General features: G+C 37.8%; 1 protein-coding gene across 1 annotated transcript in view; it reads left to right on the top strand.

Annotated features, from left to right (window-relative positions):
• The first annotated feature begins 9,660 nt into the window (after window positions 1–9,660).
• Window positions 9,661–10,762, top strand: part of FAM216B (family with sequence similarity 216, member B) — a 13,422-nt gene continuing 12,320 nt past the window's right edge. The window contains exon 1 of the mRNA XM_005853256.2: window positions 9,661–9,732. The gene's annotated coding sequence lies outside the window, so the exon portion shown is untranslated. The remainder of the gene's footprint in view (window positions 9,733–10,762) is intronic.

A 10,762-nucleotide genomic window follows, 5' to 3' on the forward strand; every position in this document is an offset into this window, starting at 1 on the left:
TGATTGGGGCCCGGATCAGGGGGCTGATTGGGGCCCAGATCATAGCCACTGGTCGTTCGGTCGTTCCGGTCGTTCCATTCATTCTGCCATTCCAGTCACTGGGCTTTTATATATATAGACTAGAGATCTGATGTACAGAATTCTTGCAAGAGTAGGCCTTCCCTCCTCTGGCTGTTGGCACTGACTGCCCTCTGGCACCTGGGACCCAGGCTTTTCTCTGGCTGCCGGCAGGCATCAAAATAAAATTTTTTTGCACAGCACAGAGAACCATCAATAAAATTAAAAGACAACACACTAACTGGGAGAACATATTTGCCAATGATACATCTGATAAGGGGTTAATATCCCAAATTTATAAAGAACTCAGACAACTCAACACACACAAAAATAATTCAATTAAAAAATGGGCAAAGACTTGAATAGACACTTCTCCATAAAAGACAGACAGATGGCCAATAGACATATGAAAGGATGATTCGTGTCACTAATCAGCTGACAAATGCAAATAAAAATTATAATAAGATATCATTTCACACCTGTCAGAATGGCTATCATCAATAAATCAACAAACAACAAATGTTGGTGAGGATGTGGAGAAAAGGGAACCCTCATGTACTGTTGGTGGGAATACAGATTGGTGTAGCCACTTTGGAAAACAGTATGGAGTTTCCTCAAAAAATTAAAAATGGAGCTGCCTTTTGACCCAGCAATTGCACTTGTGGGAATGTATCAGAAGAAACCTGAAACACTAATTTGAAAGAATATATGCACCTCTATGCTCATTACACTGTTATTTACAATACCCCAAATTTGGAAGCAGCCCAAGTGTGCATCACTAGATGAGTAGATATGGTACATATACACAATGAAATACTTCTCAGCTATAAAAAAAAGAAGAAAATCACATCTTTTGCAGCAACATGGATGGACCTGGAGAATATTATGCTAAGTAAAATAAGCCAGTCAGAGAATGACAAATATATGATTTCACTTGTAAGTGTCATCTAATGAACAGAATAGAAATAGACTCCTAGATAGAAAGAATAGATTGACAGCTGCCAGAGGGGTAGAGTTAGGGGGATTGGGTAAAAAAGGTGAACGAATTAAGCAGTGTAATAAAAATTCAGACACAGACAACAGGATGGTGATTCCCAAAGGGAAAGGGTGTTGGGGGAGGTGGAAGAGGGCAAAGGAGGGGCGGGTAAATGGTGACAGAAAGAGACTTGACTTTGGGTAGTGAATACACAATGCAATACACAAAGGATGTATTATACAATTGTACACTTGAAACCTATATAATTTTATTAACCAATGTCACCCCAATAAATTCAATAAAAATAAAATAAAATGCTAGTGTATTCAGTTTTTTAAAAATGCCTTAGTTTCAGACAAACTTATATTAAATCTTGCCTATTAAATAAAGTCTACTTTAGCTTCCTATCACAGTTTCTAGCACATATTAGACACATAATAAATAGTAGTTCTCTTTCTCATCTTATTCCTCCCCCCTTGAGGTGTGAAGCATAAAAAGATAATTATCTGTTTAAATACACTACATCTTAATGTTTTGATAGCATAAGAGGTAAATAGAACTATATAAAAATTCCTTCTGGATAAAATCCCCACCTTGCAGCAGACCCTGTTGTCACTGTTCCTGACCTATCTAAAGCCTTTTATCTCTTTCTGGATAGCAGCTCTCCAAATTTAAGATTGGATAAATATCCTTTAGCTTCCCAGAAGGTCAGCCTTGTCCTTGGTCTAGAAGTTGGCCTAGATCCAATCCTTTTGTGGTAGATTATATTACCTTTCAGCTAATATTTACTCCTTCCTCATGACCTCCCTGAAGAGAATATCCTTTCCTGCCCCATTGATTTTGGACTTGGAAGGTAGCAGAAGTAAGAGTGTGCCAATTCCATGCCAAGGCTTCCCTCTCTGGGAGCTTCTGACCTTGGCCACAGTGACATATGCCCTTGGGTAGCTCAGGTCTCTTAACAATGAGAGATACAGGAGAAGCTTTCCTGCCTGACCTGCCAACTTGCAGCCTATAACAGGGCCGTCATCCCAGCTGACCTGAAAATATATGAAGGAGAAGTAAATGTGTATTACTGTATGTCCCTGAGTTGATTTGTGGTTGTTTGTTCAGCAGTAATAGCAATGACTAACTGATATACTTTGCTTATGAAATATTAGTTAAAAGCAGCTGAGTAACATCTGGGAGAAAGTGTTCCTGTCTGCTAAGGGAAAGGTGCGTGAAGATAAACTCTCGGCTTAGTGCCACATCTTGACTTTGAAGTAGCCAGCTTATGACCATGAGAAGAAGGCCAAGAGACACCAGCCCAGAATCACTGACCCAATGCCACCACCATCTTGCTTCACTTAGTGAAAGTGATAAGAATAAATGCTATTTGTTTAAACCATGATTTGTTCGGCATCTCTGTAATATGCAACTGAATGTGTCCTATGTGATATATACCAACATTGAAACCTAGAGTGACTTAACTCTAAGATTTTGGTTTTTATAATATAAGTTAACATATTTGACAATTCCAAGAATTATTTCTGGTTAGTTACCAGATGTTACATATTATATTGTTTGTTAGTTTTCTGATTCATTCAGTCAGCATAACCTGCTAATTCAACGGATACCCAAGCATTTAGGATATCCTTCCCAGGAACTGTAGACCCCATAACCACACTGATGGGCATGGAGCTTCATTCCCTTCACCCCTATACAGGGGTGGGGAAAAGTAGGTTTACAATCTTCCTTGAAATATTCCATGTGCAACAGAGGTTACTTCTTCAACCTTTTCTATTTTTCCATCCTTCATCCTGTGCCAAAGAGAAAAGGAGGTGAGAAAAGCCCTTTCCACTGACTCCTCACTTCAGGGACAAACTAGTGTCACTAAACGCACAGATGCCAAGGAGATTCCTGGTTCAGGTTCAAGTTCTAACACTTCTCAGCAGTGGGAACATGTGTAGGTTGTTTAACCGCCTTTTGCCTCCATTTCCTCATAGGCAGAACAGAGATAGTCATAATATGTGCTTCAAAGCATTGTTAAAGTTATATTGCTAATCCATTGTCTAGTGGAAGATGGTATTTTTATTGAATCCCCTTTTTAACACCCCAATAAATTCAATAAAAATAAAATAAAATGCTAGTGTATTCAGTTTTTTAAAAATGCCTTAGTTTCAGACAAACTTATATTAAATCTTGCCTCTACCTTGTATAATATATATAAATTGTCAACTTACTTCTCAAAGCCTCAATTTTTTCCTTCATAAAACTGTTATAACAATATTTATCTCAAAGCATTATTAAAATTAAATAAAATAGTCTACTTTAGCTTCCTATCACAGTTTCTAGCACATATTAGACACATAATAAATAGTAGTTCTCTTTCTCATCTTATTCCCTGTCCCTTGAGGTGTGAAGCATAAAAAGATAATTATCTGTTTAAATACACTACATCTTAATGTTTTGATAGCATAAGAGGTAAATAGAACTATATAAAAATTCCTTCTGGATAAAATCCCCACCTTGCAGCAGACCCTGTTGTCACTGTTCCTGACCTATCTAAAGCCTTTTATCTCTTTCTGGATAGCAGCTCTCCAAATTTAAGATTGGATAAATATCCTTTAGCTTCCCAGAAGGTCAGCCTTGTCCTTGGTCTAGAAGTTGGCCTAGATCCAATCCTTTTGTGGTAGATTATATTACCTTTCAGCTAATATTTACTCCTTCCTCATGACCTCCCTGAAGAGAATATCCTTTCCTGCCCCATTGATTTTGGACTTGGAAGGTAGCAGAAGTAAGAGTGTGCCAATTCCATGCCAAGGCTTCCCTCTCTGGGAGCTTCTGACCTTGGCCACAGTGACATATGCCCTTGGGTAGCTCAGGTCTCTTAACAATGAGAGATACAGGAGAAGCTTTCCTGCCTGACCTGCCAACTTGCAGCCTATAACAGGGCCGTCATCCCAGCTGACCTGAAAATATATGAAGGAGAAGTAAATGTGTATTACTGTATGTCCCTGAGTTGATTTGTGGTTGTTTGTTCAGCAGTAATAGCAATGACTAACTGATATACTTTGCTTATGAAATATTAGTTAAAAGCAGCTGAGTAACATCTGGGAGAAAGTGTTCCTGTCTGCTAAGGGAAAGGTGCGTGAAGATAAACTCTCGGCTTAGTGCCACATCTTGACTTTGAAGTAGCCAGCTTATGACCATGAGAAGAAGGCCAAGAGACACCAGCCCAGAATCACTGACCCAATGCCACCACCATCTTGCTTCACTTAGTGAAAGTGATAAGAATAAATGCTATTTGTTTAAACCATGATTTGTTCGGCATCTCTGTAATATGCAACTGAATGTGTCCTATGTGATATATACCAACATTGAAACCTAGAGTGACTTAACTCTAAGATTTTGGTTTTTATAATATAAGTTAACATATTTGACAATTCCAAGAATTATTTCTGGTTAGTTACCAGATGTTACATATTATATTGTTTGTTAGTTTTCTGATTCATTCAGTCAGCATAACCTGCTAATTCAACGGATACCCAAGCATTTAGGATATCCTTCCCAGGAACTGTAGACCCCATAACCACACTGATGGGCATGGAGCTTCATTCCCTTCACCCCTATACAGGGGTGGGGAAAAGTAGGTTTACAATCTTCCTTGAAATATTCCATGTGCAACAGAGGTTACTTCTTCAACCTTTTCTATTTTTCCATCCTTCATCCTGTGCCAAAGAGAAAAGGAGGTGAGAAAAGCCCTTTCCACTGACTCCTCACTTCAGGGACAAACTAGTGTCACTAAACGCACAGATGCCAAGGAGATTCCTGGTTCAGGTTCAAGTTCTAACACTTCTCAGCAGTGGGAACATGTGTAGGTTGTTTAACCGCCTTTTGCCTCCATTTCCTCATAGGCAGAACAGAGATAGTCATAATATGTGCTTCAAAGCATTGTTAAAGTTATATTGCTAATCCATTGTCTAGTGGAAGATGGTATTTTTATTGAATCCCCTTTTTAAAAACATCAGAATGCATATGGAAAGTATTTTCATTGGCAAGGACCTAAGCTGCAGACCCATATCCTCTGTGAATTCAAAATGCCTGGGCAGCTTTGAGGACTGATGGGACTGGCCTGCTGGATGCCCATTTGCAAGGAGCCTTCCCTGGAGCCTTATTAGAAGGTCAGTGACTGGTTATCTTGCTAATATCCTGTTTAATTAATGACTAATATCCTGCTTCAGAATTATGACTGTAAGTCTTTGTGAAACGGAAGCCTCCCCTTTTACCAATCAGTATTTCAGATGGGAACAAAACATACCCCAAGGACAGAAGGATTCAAGATGTATGAATTTTGTCTATTTGTAGCTATTATGTGTCCAAAATAGTTTCCACTCACTGAAGTGGCTTTTAGAGACCAAATAGGAGGGATAAGTTTTTAGATAGCAATGTATTTGTTGCTTGAGTTCCCTTTCAGTTCCAGAGTCCTAAAGGAGAAATCACAGACTTTAGGTAACCAGGAGTTTGAGTCCTGGCTCTACTACATAATAGCTATGCATAGGATCTGTTTTTAGAAAACTGTTGTTAATTCCTAATGAAAAATACATTTTTTCTAAATTCTTACAATTTTTAAAAAACCCTAGCCTCAAGTCTAGAATTGTATGTGAACTCTCAGTGTACCTACTTTAGTTCCTTTTGTTATCTTACCTCTTTCTTCCGTAGAGTTTATTTAGGGTTATAGAGTCAAAAATTAAACCTCTGGACATTTCCTCCTTAGTTATACTCCACTTTAGATTTTTTGAAATCCTGACCTTTTTTTAGATCTTTTTCCAAAGTCCTTAGCATATACAGGGGTGGGCAAAAGTAGGTTTACAGTTGTGAGTACATGAAAGTTTATTCTTGTATTTTATTTATTATTGTTTTATTTTCCATATGAACAATTGTAAGCCTATTTTTGCCCACCCCTATATACCAGTATGACCATATACAGTTTTTTCTTTGCTGATAATCACTGCTTCTAAGTGTCCAAAATAGTTTCCACTCACTGAAGTGGCTTTTAGAGACCAAATTGGAGGTCTACTTTTTCTTGTTTTTGAGACTAGTAATTACTAAGGTATTGGTATATGTAAAAACTTTTGTTTTAGGATCTTGAAGAAATAGGCGTTTTCTGTGAGGAGATTGGAGGGAAAACAAACAAACAGGATAATCGAAGAATAATCAACCCCTACTCCAACTTTCCATCAAACAAGATTGAGGCCAATGGACTATGTAGCGCTATGATAGAGTCCAACAAAGACTATGCAAGACTCTGAGTGGAGGTACTCCGGAGTCCATGTGATAAACAGCAACACAGAGTGGGAATGGACACTTTCTTCACTTCATTATTTGTTCACTGAGGCCCTCTGAGAGCTTGGGGCAGTTAAGGGTTGTGCTTGGCAGAATTATCCCCATGGAAAGTTCTAAAGCTAAGGAGATCCTGGAGGAGGATATGAGCAGATAATTTTCTCTTGGGTTCATGATTTTTGTTTTTAATTTCAATTGTAATTTATATTCAATATTATTTTTATTAGTTAGACAATCATAAACTTTACTGTTGCAGAAGACCAGAGCAAAACCAAGCCATGCTTAAAGAAAGGGAGTTACATTTTATTATTAAATTCTGCGCAGGCCCAGAGAAAAATGTGTCTTTCAAATTCTGGGCCCCCAACATGGAGGAAACTCTCTTTATTTATACTTTTTCCAGTCCTTTGTCTACCAAATTTGGAATGAGACTTCCCGGCCTTCTGAGAAAGAAGGCCTGTGTGCTGGGAAGGGGCCATGAGACCATATCTCAAGGCCTGGTCTGGTGTCAGCACTGACAACTCTGGGGCATAGTTTACGGCCTCTCTGGAATGGGAGTAGTCTTATTTTCCTTTTTATTTAAGACAGAAGCCAGAATGGCAGGGTTAAAATTTCAAACAGCAGTTTTATATAAGATGGATGCTTCATTACAAAGTGTTCCTCCTGGTATTTCCAGGATCTACCTGTCACCATGCATAATTATTACAGTATTTTTGACTATATTCCCTATACTGTACTATTTTTAAATGACCAATCTGTACTCTCAATTGCTTCATCTTTTTCACTGGACCCATGGTTTTCAAGAGAAGAATTCATCCCCATGATGTACTGTAATACTATGCCTCATGTTCTAAAGATTCTTTGAATTAGGGTTTAACCTCATTTTGAATTCCTATCATGGCTGTCTCTTCCTCACTTGCTAATGCCCATAAGATTATACATTTACTCTGCTAGTCTATGAAAACATTTTATTACCCATGTTTTAAACATTGGATCCCATTGCTTTACCAATGTTTCAACTATAAAATAGTATGTACCTTTTCCACCAATAGTTAACATTTTATTCTCTGTAGTAATTAGGTGATGGGTCTTTCTATTCTATTTTTTTAATTCTTTTGAAAAGTCTAGATAGCAACTTTTTATGAGAACAATTTATTTTGTTTAAAACTGATGATATACATTGTTTTATCATTATTAAATCAAGCTATTATCCAAAAATGCATATTTCATTCTTTGACAACATCTATAGAGTTAGTTAATTATCTTTTATTTTGTATTCTCTTATAAAATTCCAAACTTCAGTGGTATAAGCAAATATTAACTGCATGTTTAACTCCTTCGGTCTTCTGCCTGACTTCATAGGTCTCAGATGTACCTCTCAGATTTTAGTTGATGGTATCTCCATGTGTTGGATAGTGCTCATTATCTCTCGGCTTTATATTTAACTTTCTCTTTACCATAGTAGTGGGAAGGCTGCAAGATACATTTTGCAAAATCCCTCGCCAGCTGGTATCCACCGGGAGGTAGGGCATGGAAACCTGGATACAAGAAGAAGGCATTTTCATGGTTTCTGCTTGCATCTGTGGCAGTGGCAGCACCATCAAGCACATCAGCAATAGCAGCAGCAGGGGCAGTGACAGTGGTATCACAACTGTAACATTAGCAGTTTTGGAAAGAACGTAGAAGCAAGGGTGGATGGTGACTAGCAGGTCCTGAGTTGCTGCTCAGGCAGTAGTGTCCCAACAGAAGCAGCCTCAGGGACACAGTGTTTATAGACTCTGGGTAACTCATTTTCCCTTTTGTTTTCCAGCTCTAGGTGAGATCACACTTGAGTGTAATTGCCAATCTTTGCATCAGCTAATCTTTCTTGTTTTGCTCCTCTAAGCCCATTCCAATAATTTTTGTAGCAGATTCCTTACATCAAATCCCCTCTCTATTGAACACCTAGATCTGTTTCTGCTTTTCTGATTGGGCAGAGATTGATGCATGGTGTTATGAATTAGAATGTGTGAGTAACAGTGAGCATATACTAGTATGTATACCCCAGAAGGCATTTCATCATATGCTGGAAAAACATTCAAGGAATACTCAATTGACAATGTCGATTCTACATTCAACTTTTCTTTATCTCTCGGGAGAGAATCACCAACCTCTCATATACAATGAGAGGTTTTGTGGTAGTTACTGGCATTTATAGACTCTTGTTTGAGTTATGTTTATTCCCCAGAAAATTTGCATTTAAATAATTTTAAAAATGCAAACTTTGTGTGTCTGTTGAGTCCTTTATTCTTTAAGCTTTGTAATTCATAACTCATATCTCCCTGTGTTTTTCTTCCTCTTAGCCTCCAAGAATTTTTAATTTGTGATTTTATTTTGGTATTTTTTCTTCTATTTTCTCTAAGGACTTTTTATCTTTGCAGATACAGCTGGCATTAAGAAAGAGCATTCTCAAGAAAGAAAGTCTGTAGTAATAATGCTAGCCCAGAGGAAAAAATAAGATTGTTCTCATGAATCAGGTAAAAATGTGTGACTTTTGCTGAAAACATCAGTGTGGCAAGAATCTTGTGCCAGCCCTGACTGGTTTGGCTCAGTGGATAGAGCGTCAGCCTGTGGACTGAGGGGTTCCGGGTTCGATTCCAGTCTGAGGAATGTGGCTTGGTTGCGGGCACGTCCCCAGTGGGGGGTGTGCAGGAGGCAGCTGATCAATGTTTCTCTCTCATTGATGTTTCTAACTCTCTATCCCTCTCCCTTCCTCTCTGTAAAAAAATCAATAAAATATCTTTTTTTAAAAAAGAATCTTGTGCCACAGATTCACTATCATCATATGTAGACTCTAAGTTCAAATATGGAAAATATCATACTTGTCCAAAAATTAAGAAAGAAACATTATCTTGTACTATGTGACAATTCCATAGCTTACCACAGTCAAATTAATGCCTGCACCTCTATATTTAGGTTCCTTCATTATTCTGAGCAATGGGTGTAAGGGCTACCAACCCCAAATCTGGGAAATATTCCTGTAATTGCCTATTGTTCCAATGGATTACTTGACCTTTAACATTCAGCCTCTCTGTATCCATTAACTTTCCACCCCTATGTCTGCATATAGTACAGATATAATACATTTAGAAGTTGACACTTGATTGGACACTAAATTTGGAAGAAAAAAGATTAAACTGTGTAGTTTAATGTTGTCCAGAAGCAGAAAAAGGCATGAGGCCAAATTCCCCCAGCTCTTTGTTTCATCACATGATGTTGCTTGGATATTGGCTTATCAACAGATTGAATTTTCACCCCCACCACTGCAAGAAGAAAGGGACCCTGCAAAAAATTACATGGAATATGAATAAAAGCTTTTAAAAAGGGGGAGACTACAATACAGGGTAAGTTCCTTTTAAGCAAACATGTCTTTTTGTTTCAGATATGTTATTTTGTAACTTTTTCCTCCTGAATTCCCAAGCATTTTAAACAAACTTTATCAGTTACAGACTATTTGAATAGGTAAGATGGATTTTCTCAGCAATAGTTCAAGAAAAGCACACATAAATTTTTGCCATGAGATATATCATCAGTCATTTTCTTATGCCATTTAAGAAAAGAAGAAATCCTTCAAGCTTAGAAAAATATTTATGCTTTGCTCTATAGATCTGGAAAATGGGAGAAGGGATATAGAGATGATTTGAGTACAGGAAAGAGTGTAGAAAGAATATTAAAAGTGTATATCTTAGTTGGCATGGTTTCTGGAGTGCATGCTGAAGAAAAACAGTAGTAAATAAAATATTTATAGTTTAATTTATAAGTTCTTATCATGGAAACAAGATACAAGGAGATGCTGACTAATGTTTTCCTTATACATTTCTCTTTTGGAATATCTGAGCCTGAGCTCTGTGAACTCAGAGTCAGAGTTTTCTGACATGTTAAAATACTTCTTAAGTGTGTAGTCATGTGTGCACAAGTGAGGAGAGGAGAGGAGAGGAGAGGAAGAATGTTTTATAGTCACGATCTCAGTTAATCAAACAACCTGAGAATGTAGGTATTGTTGCCAAGGGCAAAAGTGTGAAGAGAGGGAAAATGCTCAGGGTTCCATTCTGTGCCTCAACAACCATAGTCCAATATGTCTATTCTTCTTTAATTGTTAACTTTTTAATTATTATATACTCCTCAGATTCTAAATCTTAAATTACATGGAAAGGAGACTTAATCATAAGCAGGTGTGACTTCATTTTGAATCTTTGTCAGGCAAGTGGCAAATAATGTCACTAGGTTTAATAACGGCTTTTTAGTATCTATACTAATAAAAGGGTAATATGCAAATTGGTTGTGATACCCTCACACAACGACTGAACAGCAGGCTGCGTGAGGTGACCAGGCCAGCAGAGGGGGACAGGGAGGGGCAAACAGGCCAGCAGGGGG

The sequence above is a fragment of the Myotis brandtii genome, unplaced genomic scaffold (assembly GCF_000412655.1).
Source record: "Myotis brandtii unplaced genomic scaffold, ASM41265v1 scaffold102, whole genome shotgun sequence".
NCBI lineage: Eukaryota > Metazoa > Chordata > Mammalia > Chiroptera > Vespertilionidae > Myotis > Myotis brandtii.